Below are 15,022 nucleotides of genomic sequence, written 5' to 3' on the forward strand. Positions count from 1 at the left end.
GCCTCTTTGTTCTCATAGAATTTGTGAATAGCCATGAAATATGCCAAATGTCTAGCAGCATGAGGGCCTACTGACACCTTGGCCCACCGGGACTTTTCCTGGTATCCCGGTGGGCCAGTCCGACACTGCACCCATATTGGTTCAAAAACACTGGGGATGCGCTGGAGATACAATTATTTTTTAAATTTCCCATGTGCCAATCCCCATTGCTCCGGTCTAGATGATGAAAATTTGCACAAATAAAGGGGAGGGGATAGGGGTGACTAACGGCAGTGGGCCTAGGGGCACCCACTATCTAAATCCGGCCCTGTTCCTATTTCTTCTCACATCATCCATTGATCATATTAATGCCGCTTACAAAAACTATTTTTTTTCTTTGCAATATATTGACAATTTAAAATATTGATTATAATGAGGCAAAGCAGTCAAATACGAGAAGCTTTACCATAATCATCTCTCTCAACAGCATCAAGGGCAAATGAGGTCTTAAGCTGTGTTAAACGGGGCACTGATTTACGGGAGGAGGGGGTCATTGTTCCACTGTATAGAGCACTTGTAAGGCCCCATCTAGAATATGCCGTACAGTTTTGGTCCCCATCACTCAAACAGGACATTATTGTATTAGAGAGGGTGCAGAGAAGGGCAACAAAGCTGGTAAAAGGTATGGAAAATCTTAGCTATGAGGAAAGACTGGCCAAATTGGAGATGTTCACACTGGAGAAGAGGCGCTTAAGGGGTGATATGATAACTATGTATAAATATATAAGGGGATCATATAATAATCTCTCTAATGCTTTATTTACCAGTAGGTCTTTCCAGCTGATGCAAGTTAACCCATTCCGATTAGAAGAAAGGAGGTTCTGTCTTAATATTTGGAATGGTTTTTTTACAGTGAGAGCTGTGAAGATGTGTAATTCTCTCCCTGAATCAGTTTTACAGGCTGATACATTAGATCATCATCATCATTTATTTATATAGCGCTGTCAAGATACGCAGTAGCTTTAAAAAGGGGTTGGATGGCTTTTTAGCAAGTGAGGGAATAAAGGGTTATTGGAGATAGCTCATAGTACATCTTGGAGACAGGAAGGAATTTTTTTCACCCTCTGAGGCAAATTGGAGAGGCTTCAGATGGGGCGTTTTGCCTCTGGATCATCTAGCAATTAGGCAGATTATATATAGATTAAAGGTTGAACTTTATGGCCAAATTTCGTTTTTCAACCTAATCTACCGTGTTACTATGTTAATGTAACAAGAAACTCTATAGCTGAAAGTCATCAAAGTTTCCTGTCATATTTAAAGTGCAATGAAACGTTAGTCACAGGGCACTTTTTGTATGAATGGACTTTCCTGTGCTGCGGTACAATCGTGTCAGTGTTTGAGCACTTACGATTTCACCTCAAGGTGGCGCTGCTGCAGCGTTCGTTCGGCTTTAACCTGTTTCCACAAGACGCTGAGATGAGAACAAAAATAAACGGTGGCTACTAGGGAAGACAGACATAACCCGACTCACACCTTATTTTCTAATGGTTATTGAGCCCGTTGTGTGATTTCGCTCCTTGCTGTGAAGGCACGATTGCACATTCGCCACTTAACCACTTCTGCTGGGTTGGTGAAAAGGCGCGTTCCCTCACCTTCACTTGCTCAGCAGCTTGTAGAGCTTTTAGATGGGAGAACGAGAAGAAAGTTTAACTGCTATTCATTAGCAAACACCGCGTGTCCGCCCAGTGTCTGGGGCAGACCCAGAAGTGCTCCATATTCGCTGCTACTGTACGAACAGCGTCTCCCTGCGAGTTGTGCGGATCGAACCTGTCGGACTACAGGAACTTCACAGGAACTTTAACACAAGAGATCTCCCCGAGACCCGCAACTAACACCGCAACAGCAGGTAAATAAGCCCGAATTCCATGCTACCTTTACTGTTTTACAATCTGCTTCTGTCCTTCTTTCACCCACAGCCGATGAAAGATTACAACTTTCAGTATCCAAAGCAAATGATTGTGGGATTTGTACTTTACGACAGGTTGGCTATTGTATTGTTCTTCTAGTAACAGTATGTGATTGAATTCATTTCAGCAGTTAGGCTATCAGATATTGCGCATTCCTTTGCAGCCCAGAATGGTGGTCATATGAATGTCATGTTCTATTCAGTTTCTGCAGCAGACATCAGGGTTGCCAGTGGTACCCATCCACTGAAGGGAATTGGGCAGATGCAGGAATTAACAACTGCTTGAGAACACACCATGCTGATGAAATGTTTATTTATAGGAAGCAAAATAGTTATGCTTTGTATTTCAGCTCTGCAACTGCCAGATAAATCTGCCACCTGTTTAGAGCTCCAAGGGTGAAATCAGGGGTTTCCTTTGTCACCTTCTCTGACAGTTCAGTTGTTTTGCATAATCCCTTGTAATACTTTCCAACACACCCATCCTACCTGCTTAATGAGGAAAGGAATATGTTCCTGCATAACCAGATGACAGAGTTTTGTTGCTATTTATGTAATATATTATTGATATATTATCATAGATGCATCCTGAGCAGTGTATCGTACACACAGACAACTAATCATTCCTGGGAAATGGCTTACATCTAAAATAATAAGCATGTTTTTCTATCCTTCAACTGCCTAAAGTCTGTTGCTTGTATTAAAATAGGTAGTATAAATAAATAAGTGAAATTGGTGATATGACATTAATCATGAATAGTTTATAAAGGTCTCACAAATGGTCTCTCTGTTGACTAGTAGAACTTGGTATTAGAAATGAAGGATTTGTGCTAATATCTGCTTTGTATGTAAATTCACATGAAAGCAGCATTTTTTTTCTGGTAAATCATTTCTTTTGTTGTGGGGGTTTACTAGACTTGTTGCAAATTGCTTTTATTACATTCCACCAAAAGTATGTATTTTATTACATTCCACCAAAAGTATGTATTGCCTCATTATGAAATGCAGTGTCTTTAAATTTGATGGAATATAGTGCTACATTGTGATTCTTGTTTTGTGGGAGCATCTAGGTAATAGAGATACACCTGAAAAAAGTCCCAATGTAAAAACCTAAAAGGGTTATCTCACCAGTAATATGTGGGGGTTGGGTGCTCATGCCCCAGACCTACAGCTCAAGGTGGAGGTATACAACCAAAGGGCTCCATTACAAAAGCACGGCTTATGCTTAATATCTTAATTACATTTCTATTGTAGACCTAGGAGTGCTTTTAGCTGTGTAAATTGTTTTTACACCCAAACCCTGGCCTTGCTCCTCCATTTACAGATAGTACTGTACTGATGGCATTCTCAGCAACCCTGTTTATTCAGCACTCTTTCATGGGGTAATCCTTGTTCCTTTTGCCTTTTCTTATCATCCATTGATCATATTAATGCCACTAACAAAACCATTTTTTTCCTTTGCAATATATTGACAAATGAAACCTTCAATTATAACGAGAAAATTTGTAATATAAGAGAACCTTGTATTGCTTTACCATAATAATGTTTAAACTCTCTCAACAAGAAACTCTGTAGCTGAACTTCATTAAAGTTTCTTATCACATTTTTAAAGTACAATGAAACATAAAGTCACAGGCCCACCTTGTTAAGCTCCCCTTTCAGTAACTTTAATTGCTTACCTCATATCCCAGACAGGCCCTGTACTTCTTTAAAAAAGAAGCCCTGGGTCATTTATGGCAGGGCAGGTGGTATCCATCTTCCTCTATCCTCATTTGCCCATGAATCCTCTACTTTATGTCAGACTTGACACCAGTGCAGACCCCAAATGTGTTAGAAAATGTTTGTTCAAAAAGAATTTGAGTGGAGCAGTAAATTTTTAAATTCACTCAATGGTTCTAACAAATTGTCACCTTTCAGAGACTTCATGTTTCTTTGTCCTTTAAAAGGGAGTGTGTATAATACCAAGGTGGAAGACAAATACCTCAGTTATGAAGGTATGCCATTCAGATGACCTAGTTTCTTAAAGGAGAAGGAAAGCTACGGAGGCATTTTATTGCCAATAGATTAGCTGCAATAGTGCAAGCTAGAATGCTATATTTATTCTGTAGAATGTTTTACCATTCCTGAGTAAAAAGCTCTAGAAACTCTCTGTTTGTTTAGAATAGGAGCTGCAGTATTAATGTGGTGTGACATCACTTCCTGCCTGAGTCTCTCCCTGCTCTGGGCTCAGATTACAGTAGAGAAGGGAGGGGTGGGGGAGAGGAGCAAACTGAGCATGCTCTTGCCCAGGGCAATGAGGTTTAAGCTGAAGGCAGGAAGTCTGATACACAAGCCCATGTGTACACAATAGAAGGAAAGAAATGCAGTATTTCTTTTGACAGGGGACTCAGAGCAACATTACTTTGGGGGTTTACTGGTATATTTAGATGGACCTTTCTGATAAGGCTTACTTAGTTTTAACCTTTCCTTCTCCTTTAAAGCAATTGTTCAGTGTAAAAATAAAACTGGGTAAATAGATAGGCTGTGCAAAACCATCCTTTATAGATAACATTGTTGCTAACTAACTATATTAGAAACATGTATTTAATTTTGCTAGGGATGCACCGAATCCAGGATTCGGTTTGGGATTCGGCCAGGATTCAGCCTTTTTCAGCAGGATTCGGCCGAATCCTTCTGCCCAGCCGAACTGAATCCGAATCCTGATTTGCATATGCAAATTAGGGGCGGGGAGGGAAATCACAAAACAAGGAAGTAAATTTTTCCCCTTCCCACCATTAATTTACATATGCAAATTAGGATTTGGTTCGGTATTCGGCCGAATCTTTCGTGAAGGATTCAGGGGTTCGGCAGAATCCAAAATAGTGGATTCGGTGCATCCCTAAATTTTGCACAGCCTATCTATTTAGCCAGTTTTATTTTTACACATAACGGTTTCTTTAAGACAATCCTAGTCCTACCTGTAATGGGGTGGGACTTACAGGGAAGGAGGTGATGTTTGGGTTAGTTCAAGGATAAGTTATTGCAGGCATGCCTACGTATTTTTTTTAATTTTGACATTGCTGAAGTTTTGAAGTCTGTTAAACCATGGGCCCTTTTACAATATTTGAGTATGTGAGTAGGATCACAGCTGATTTGGCCCAATGATTTATAACTTTAGGAGCTTCTTTTCTGCATATGATATGTGATAGATCCTAGATAAGAGTCCTACCCCAATGTTACATGACATAGCTCTAATCCAGGAGTACTAAAGAAATACAGCATCAACATGCTTGCCAGCCTTATTAAATAATTGTTTTTACAATAAAGAAACAAGAATTTTCTGGATTTGACCAAAAATCTATAGCTGAAACCAGCCTCTAACCAGTAAAATACAGCCAAGACTATGGCCTGTATGGCAAATTTACCATCAATGTACTTGCAGGTTAATGTGTAATATCCTCTAGTTCAGCCTCTCAATCACCCCAGTTTCCCCTTTAATGTACTTTGCCATGTTACAATGTGCCAATTGTTTGGGGTCAGAGCCCATGTCCTAATAAAGGCATTTTAAGAAAAGAAACCATTGACTGGTGCCATCAATAACTAATGTGGTCTTATAGAACAGAATACCACTCAGGATCTGCCCCATAATGTGACTGACCCTCTCCATCATGTCATTGGCCTTCCCATAATGTCATTTTCTGCCCTGCCATTTCCTGGAGTATAAGCTGTGTATAATACTAATGTAAGTGTGCCCAGAAGACAAGTATGAAGTGTGGTATTCCAAGAATATATGAACCAGTAGTTAGTATGGCATACAGATACGTATGAAACAGCCCTTAGAGCACTGCAGAACTGTGTGAACCTGAAAATCAGTTCCAGGAAGGGTGAGTCAAAAAGGTAGTGGGGGTCACAGACCATGAATCATAACATGAAACAAAAGGAAACATTGGTATACACCAAGCCAGAAATCAGACACCAGAAATTCAGAATATAACACTAGTGGTTAGTACAAAGAACAAGTTAGTGTATAAACATACTTCATAGAAACAAGTAACAGGCACCCACATACTGTAGATCAGTAAACTGCACACAGACAAAGATTAAAAAGAAAGATAAAGCTGATGGGACATGTAACGTCTGTCTTCTTTTCTAGCACAAAGTTAAGGGAAAATCTATGCTGTGCTGATCTCTCGCTGATCAGATGAAACTGATAGAAAGGTAATCTTCTGTCATCTTCTCTAGTATAAAGTTTAGAGAAATATATTCAGAACCTGAGTATCCTTAGGGTATACATAACTAACAACAATATACTGTACAGCTTCCTTGCACAGAGAGCTCATTCAGTCAGTATCACAAGGGGTCCTTTGGCAAGGAAATGTCCTTGGTTAAATCATAGTTATATATGGGAATATATATGCATACCTCCCAACTGTCTGTTTTTGCGGGACAGTCACGATTTTGACAGCTCAAGCCACGTGTCGTGTTTTTACTGAAATGTTCGACTTTCTCTTTGATCTCCTGCACTGAACAGCCAGAAAAAGGCTTTTGGCAGAGAGCCCAGAATATGTGGCAGATGCACTTTGATACATTTGTAACAATTTAATTTTTTTGTATCAATTTAAGATATTTTTGTAACAATAAGCAGGTCTCTTGGGAGAACTTAGTTTAAAGGACAATTCACCTTCATTAGCAAAACTGTAATAACACATAAAAACAACAGAAATGTGTTCAAACTTTCATAACCTACCAAATTTTGTAAAAGGGACATGATAATTAGGGGGTGTGGCCACAAAACGGGCATGGTCAAAATTTTTTGCTGCACTTTGCGCCAAAAATCTTTGCATCCCTCTTTATATTTCCAAAATGTTCGGAGGTATGTATATGGGCTTTGCACTGCATATTTTTGTTTTTTAAACTGAGATGAAATATGTAATTTCAATTTTTTTCTAACATTTAACCAGATGGTAAAGTTGGCTATAGGTACAATTGCCTATCTCTGTTTTGGCTGAAATACATTTTACAGGGCTTAAGCTAAATTTCATGGTTGACTTGTAGAATAAGTATTTCAAACATGGAAATAAGTATTAATATTTGCTCAATATTGTGCTTACTATTTTAAGTCTGTTAAAAATAATAGGTTAACCACCCTTCTCAACGTCAGGGCACACCTTCTTGTCTGATAGCAAGGGTAGTTCAGAAGTTTCCACTTCTGTTGTTTTCTAATCGTTCAGCAGAAAAAAAAAAACGTTTTACATTTTTTTTGACTGTTTATTTTTAACTGTTGTAATTTAAATTTTCAACTTCTTGTTTCACCCTGGAGCTGCGTGCCTTCCATGTAAGATCCAGTTTTGTCAAGTATCAAGCATTTATCCTAACTGACATGTATTCAGATATGTATAGGCACACTATTTTCATATTATTGCTTAATTTTCTGCCTCACTAGGCCATTGTGGTTTATGTAGGCCACATATTCAAACTGACCATCCAAAATCCAGCACAGATCATGATATCTTCCAATTGTAAACAGGACTAATACCATTGACTTCTACATGACCTCAGCAGGTTTGAGATGGAGTATTTTTCGGATTCAGACTTTTAGCAGCTGGGTAAAATAAATCTTGAAGAATTCGATTTTTATTCCCATGAAAAAATGTGTTTTCCTCTTTAAAGCCCTGAACAGAAAAATTTGGGTTTTAGTAAATAACTAAACTATGGCTTGGAATTTAAACCACTATATGTTTGCTAGGGGTTAATTAACTGAACAACCAGAGAGCAGGTTTGAAATTAGAATTGAAGATGAACAGTGCCTTAAAAAAAGCTAAGCAATAAATTAATAACTATAAATGAAAAGCCAAACTCACAATCTGGATTTAATGACCATAACAACCAGATAACATTTGCAATTGCATTCTGGAAAGAAGCAGAACAATAAGACTAATTAATAAAACAAAAACATAAAAAATAGACTGACAACCAACTGAAAAGTTGCTTAGAAAAAATGAATCCCCTGAATAAAAAGCTAATTAAAACCTTTGTTTTCATATGATACTGTCCCTTTACATGACCTTCTTTAAAGTTCTCATGCTCACTGAATAACAAAGATTCTACTCAGTATCAAAACAGTTGGGTAAACTTATGTCACATAATTGTATCATTAGATGGCAACCGTGTTGTTTATATTCTTTTGTGAAGAAAACTAAGCGAATAAAAAAGACAGTAAAATACTGTACTCAATTGGATGCTTTCCACTTTTTAACAAATAAGTAGTGCAAATTGTTTGGGTTTCCTTGACCTCTTTGGGATGACAAGATGGAAAATGTAACCAAGCCAAGAAATACAACAACACATCCAGTACAGTGCTACTTTATGAGCCTGCTTTATAACTATGGTTTAAGCTTTAAAATAACTGCTTTAAAGGCACAGCAATTCAGTAAAATTAAATATTTCTCATCAGTAGAATTTTCTATATTACCTGCAAACTATTTGTCAAATGTTCACATTCTTTCTTTACTATGGCACTTTTTTGGCCAGAAATCTACAGTTCTTTCCTTAACGGAGTGGTTCACCTTCAGGTTAACTTTTAGTATCTTATATAGAATGGCCAATTCTATGTAACATTTCAATTGATCTTTATGGTTTATTTTTTATAGTTTATGAATGATTTGCTTTCTTCTCCAGACTCTGTAAAGCTACAAATTTATTGTTATTGCTACTTTTTATTACTCATCTTTCTGTTCCGACCCTCCCCTATAAATATTCCATAGTCTCATTCAAATCAATGCATGGTTGCTAGGGTAATTTGGACCCTAGCTAGCAGTTTGCTGACATTTAGTGATGGGCAAATTTATTCGCCAGGCCCGAATTCACAGCGAATTTGCCCCTTTCACCGCCGGCAAATAAATTTGTGAATTTACTGTGAAAATTCGCTGGCAAAAATTTGCCGGTGATTTCGACGCCGGTGTCAAAGTTTTTTCGATGTCGGCGGCGGTTCATCAAAATCGGAAATTTTTCTCCAGTTTTGCAAATTTCCCTGCGAAATTTGTGGCGAAGCATAATTCAAATTCACCCATCACTACTGACATTGTAAACTGGAATGCTGCTGAATCAAAAGCGTAATAACTCAAAAAACACAAATAATAAAAAAGTGAAAACCAATTGCAAATTGTCTCATCTACATCATACTAAAAGTTAACTCAAAGGTGAACAACCCCTTTAAAGGGTCTTGCAAGTCATAAATGAACATTAGTCAAAGCCATTGCAGTGTACACATTTAATTTTTGGCACAGATTGTCTAAAGACTAATAAAATGTTGGTTAAAGTAAAAGGGGAATTTACAATTTATAAATAGGGGTCATTTCAGTCATTCTGTTTGTTGCAACTTTAACTTTCCTGATATTGCCTTCCATTGCCCTTTAAAACAATTGCCTGAAAGCAGCCTGAAAATGGAGAATTGCTTGTTTTTTGGCCAAAAGTCTTCTGGAAGAGGTTTGGAACAGTGCTTTTGGGTGATCACTATAGCAATTTTTCTAGGTTTCTTAATAATGAGTACTTATGTGTTGCTAGACTACAACTCCCATAGGGTTGCCACCTGTCAGAGTTTGAGTCAGGAATTCTGATTTTCACATTGGCAGTCCGGTTCAAGACTGCCAGTCTATTTTTAGAACTTTGGGACTTTGTAAATACATCAATCCACCCCAACAAGTTGTTTGCCAACCCCTAAATGTCATCATCCCGCTACCTAAATATCTTCACCCTTTCCCCTGCCCCTTTAATGTAATTTGCCCACCACCTGTTAAGTTACTGAAGCAGGTAAAAGATGCAATCTTAAACACCCAGCAATCTACAAAACATATTCAAAGTTTAAAGCATGTTCTGGGGCTTCTGAAATACACTAATGACACCCACCATGTTATTACCCACTCCCTAATTTGATCATCCTGCACCAACATGTAATCACTTTGTCCCCTGGTATTGTCACGCCACCACCAATTTAATCTGCCCGCCCCCTGTCTGATTTCTGAAGCAGGGAATGTTTGCAGCCCTAAACCCCTAGCATTCTACATCACATAGTCAAAGCTTAAAATATGCTGGGAATGGAAGAATAGTTACAGAAGGTAGCCATTTTACTCTTGTATATCTAGATATTTAAAGCAAAACTTTAAAAATCCACCAAGACAATTTGTCAACTGTAGAACAAATTGCATATACAGTTGTTTTGATAGTCTGGGAGCTCCCATTAAAGTATATTGGAAAACTTGTGAGTAAGTCAGAACTGTCTCCAAGCAAAAAAAATTCTTTAGATGCATATACACACATTTGCCATAGACTATATTGTTTTGCTACTAGCCTGATATTTAAGTAAAAATCTAATCTACAAAGGCAACTCATGCCAAGAGTTTTATTGCTGCATATAACCTTTATATTTATTGCTACAGATTTCCATGGCATTTTGCTTCTTATTGCACTTGTCGAGTGAACGATGAGGAAAAGCCTTTGCAGAAAAACAGTATGTTGTGTGATGTTATCATAGCAAGTACAGGGCCTCGTTGCACTCCCTAACTTTTGCCTCTGATTTACCTATTTTTTAATGATGTATATAGTTTTTGCAATTATAGCAGTGATTTGAAAGAAACATTTTAAATAGCTTAAGGAGAATGTTTTACATAGCTTGTATAGCATTATTGTTTCTTTAGCAGAAGGCCCATGTAGAGGGACAGTGATTTAATATTTACAAGTTAAAACAAACAGGTTAAAATAAAACACTGATGTCACAAAGAGAAATCTATTCATTCCTTGGGCAGGACTGATTGGTCCTAGAGATCATTTGGATTGTCAGGTTCAGACTACAGGCCTCTGTTAGGCAGCTTTAATTTATATTATCATATTGCAGTGTACCGGGCTCATTTGAGCAAGACACCTCTATCTCATATTTCTACCATGTCGATGTCTGCTTTGAAATATCTTTCTAGTTGAACCTTGAACCTGAAATTTATACTTTATAATACTTTATAATTGGCTTCCATACATTGTCAGCTATATAAAATTTACGTTAATTTAAATGTCACTATTGAATTACAAGTTGTATCGGTTTATGATTTCTAGTGCAGCATCTGTTATCTCGCATTAACACACAAAAATGAATGACTGTGTCATGAAATTATTTCTATTGCTGTAAGAACAAAACTGGGATTTAATAATTCATTTTGTCTTTGCTTCAACAGCTTAGGCGTCTTCATAGCATTTGTCGGTGAGTGATTTATTGCATATGTAGATATTTTTTTCTGCTATTTAAATGAATACATTTTATATTTCTTTTACTCTAACAAGGTGATTTATATCAATATAGGATACAAATATATTTCTATATCACATTTTTTTGAGGAATTCAATGTTCTGGAGCATGCATATATTTCGTTTAAAATCTTTTATAAAGTGTGTATGCCATATAATGATTTTTGTAATGAATGGATTCCACCATTTTGATATTTGCATATCTTGTGTTCAGATGCTTTTAGTAAGTATGCAGTCCTCTGCCATGAAACACAAACAAGGCTCAAGGCATAAATATCAAAACTTACAGCTACATGGACATAATTACAGTATGTCTTCTCATTTCTACGTGTAACTTAGAACTGAACTTCAAAAATGGTATTTTAGATGAGATCAAAAGAATAATATAATTGTAAGCTTCTGTATGCACATATAATTGCAAAACATTATTTTCTATATTGTAGAGACTTTTAGAAAATATTAACAGAGCCTAGCCAGGCACTTTTTGGTTGCATTGCTATAATAAGTGAGTCATTTCCTGCCATGCTTTCCAAACAGCTGGATCTGTGAATCTAAAAGGCTCTAAAAATTTGAGAATATTACAATGGACAACTAAGGAATAACAGGACTGCTTTACCAAAGCACAAAAAATGACACTTGGGGGCAGATTTACTAAGGGTTGAATTTCGAAGTACAAAAAACTTCGAAATTCGACCATCGAATTAAAAAACTTTGAATTCTAATATCGAATTCTACGTTTTCTCAAAAATTTGGCAATCCTGCAGTAGAATAAAAATCATTCGATCGAAGGATTTCTATTCGACCAAAAAAAACTTAGAAAAGTGCTGTGGAAGGTCCCCATAGGCTAACATTGCAACATTGTAACTTTAATTTGGCGAAGTATGAAGTCGAAGTTTTTTTTAAAGAGACAGTACTTAGATTATCAAATGGTCAAATAGTCAAACAATTTTACTTCGAATCATTCTAATCGAAATCGAATGGTCGAATATAGCCTATTCGACAGTCGAAGTACCCAAAAATTTACTTTGAAATTCAAACTTTTTGACATTCGAACCATTCACTCGAGCTTAGTAAATCTGCCCCTTGGTGTGCTTTTAAGTTGCTATAGACTTACCCCTACTAGATATTGTAAAGTAGAGTACTATCAGAAAATAATTGTAAAAGACTACATTTTGAACCAGTTGGCACATTCATTGGGAGTGTATTTATATGCTCATGTCCAGCCTGACTTATTGATTGAATTTTTATTCTAAAAAAAACAAATGCTTTATGTAGTCTTGACGACACTGCTATTCTCTTAGAGTGTGTATCAACACCATTCTTTATCAAATTCCATTTTATTATATTATAATCCCCCAACAAGAATCCAAAAATACATATCTTAATGACACAGAGACAGAGTCTAGTGGTCCAGAAGATGTGGTTTCCATAGGTGTGTGACTGTGTGCATATAACTGTGACACCTTTACCTGACACCCCAGCATTGAGTGTCTCTCATTGTAGCACCATCCTGCACCAGATTAGAATAAGTAGGTGGGCTCTGCCAGTCTAACAGCTTTACAAATCTGAACTGGAAGAATCCTGGAAAGAACACATATCCACATACAGTACATCAGTAGTGATGTTATTGTAGAGATAGGGCACATCTCTGTGCTATATTGTACAAGGAAAATTGCTTAATAATGATTAATGTTAAATTTATATATACTGGCTGTGATGTCAGCCATGACTTTTTTCACATTCTAAATGTCCCTTACTTGACATCACCATTCTTTAATCAGCTCCATTAAATAAAACATCATCTATCACCTTCAAACTGTCAAGAATCTACAGCTATATTTCCTTATTTGGGTAATGCTTTGTTGCTTGTTTAACAAAACCACTTTTTTTCATAGCTTAAATAAAAATTCATTTTTTTTAAAAGCTTCTGCACATATTGCTTCATAAGCAGGTTTAATATATCATGGTAAGTAAGCAACTGTAGAGCCATCCACATATTATCCTGAGTGTGCAAAATTGATTCATTTTCATTTTTGCAAGTATGTATTGGTTTCGATTCTCGGAAGGATCATATAACAACTATAAACTTCTGGATAATTACTCTGAAACAAGATGTGGTTTTATATAGTAGAATTTGTGATTGAAATCAGCACAAGTGGTGCAGCTGTTGCCCTGATGAGATTAGCTGATGACTTTGAAAATAGTTTTTAGCAGAACACGTTGCCTTGATATGTAAGCAGTAACTTTGTAATACAAGCTTTCATGCAGAAGACCAGTAAATGCTACATACAGATAGTGCAGGATTCCAGATTGGCGGCAAACCAAAACTATTGTGATTATTAGCAGACTTAAGGTATGAAAATCAAAGTTACGGAAAGATCCCTTATCTAGAAATATCAAGGTTCTAAGCATTCGGCATAACAAGTCCTATACCTGTACTGCCATAAGCAGCATATTTAGGTTTATTTAGGGGCAGATTTATCAAAGGTCGAGGTGAATTTTCGAATTAAAAAAATTCGAATTTCAAGCTATTTTTGTGTACCTCGATTAGGGAATAGTCCAAATTTGATTTGAATTTGAAAAAAATTCAAACATTCGAATATAGAAATTTATCATGTACTGTCTCTTTAAAAATTCGACTTTGACCATTCTCCATCTAAAACCTGCCATATTGCTGCTTTAGCCTATGGGGGACCTCCTAGAACCTATTTGGAGTCAATTGGTGGACTTTGAAAAATCTACGTTTTTTTGGGAAAAACTTTGATTCATATTCGATCGAATGGGCTATTACTTCGATTCGTACGATTCTTATTTGAACCTATTCAATCTATAACTGGCCTATTCAGACAAAAAAAACTTTGACTTAATTTCGTTTGGTCTTTTTGAATTCGAATTTCAAAGTTTTTCAAATTTGAAATTCAACCATTGATAAATATGCCACTTAATGTTTAAATAATTTTCTAGTAGACTTAAGGTATCAAGATCTAAATTATGGAAAGATCCGGAAAAACCGCAATTCCTGTGCATTCTGGATAACAGGTCCCTTACCTGTATAAAGTTTTGTCCTTGCTCCTTTTAAATTGCCTGTGGGCCTTTAGCTAAAATCCCAATTCAAAGTTATGTGCGGTGATAATTAGGGAATGTCACGAGTACTTATTAAAATGATGCTGGATTAAAAAATGTATAGAAATTTTCTGATTCTTTAGCAGGCATTATTCTGCATTATTTATCAGCAGCTTCCAACTTCATAAAAAAAATACACTGTACCATTGCAAAGGGCTTATAAAATTGCCCTCTGTGCACCATTAAATATGATCTTCAAGAAATGAATTAACAAGCCATCTTTATGAAACAGCAGTGCACACACTGCACGGTTATGTTGAATGAATGGGACTCTATGCAGGTTAGTGAATAAATCATAGTTCACAGGAAGTGTCCTTAAGGTGTAATAAAAGCTTGCTGTGTTCTCTTATAGTCTGTAGAAACAAATTCAGATTCTTTCATACCTGAGAAATCTGCAACCCTTTATACTATGTACCTAATAAACCCATGCATAAACAGAATAATTTATCAAAATCATTTTGCATTGACAAGTTGAACACATTTTTCTAAAGCAAGCTATTAAAATATGAACTCTTTAACAAGCTGCTAAACTAAAGAAATCATACAAGGGTCCAGCTGAGTCAAAATCCCATGTAAGTATTCTTAGATCTTTTATACCCCCATGATTTTTACAGTCCTATGAACTGTAATGCATTAAATGTGACATTCATGTATTATAATCTGCTTTCATTCACATTGTGAGGACAC

At 36.5% G+C, this 15,022-nt stretch overlaps 1 protein-coding gene across 1 annotated transcript in view; it reads left to right on the plus strand.

The window, feature by feature from the left end:
- The first annotated feature begins 1,180 nt into the window (after positions 1 to 1,180).
- Positions 1,181 to 15,022, plus strand: part of csgalnact1.S (chondroitin sulfate N-acetylgalactosaminyltransferase 1 S homeolog) — a 147,184-nt gene continuing 133,342 nt past the window's right edge. The window contains exon 1 of the mRNA XM_018243555.2: positions 1,181 to 1,885. The gene's annotated coding sequence lies outside the window, so the exon portion shown is untranslated. The remainder of the gene's footprint in view (positions 1,886 to 15,022) is intronic.

The sequence above is a fragment of the Xenopus laevis genome, chromosome 1S, assembly GCF_017654675.1.
Source record: "Xenopus laevis strain J_2021 chromosome 1S, Xenopus_laevis_v10.1, whole genome shotgun sequence".
Taxonomy (NCBI): domain Eukaryota; kingdom Metazoa; phylum Chordata; class Amphibia; order Anura; family Pipidae; genus Xenopus; species Xenopus laevis.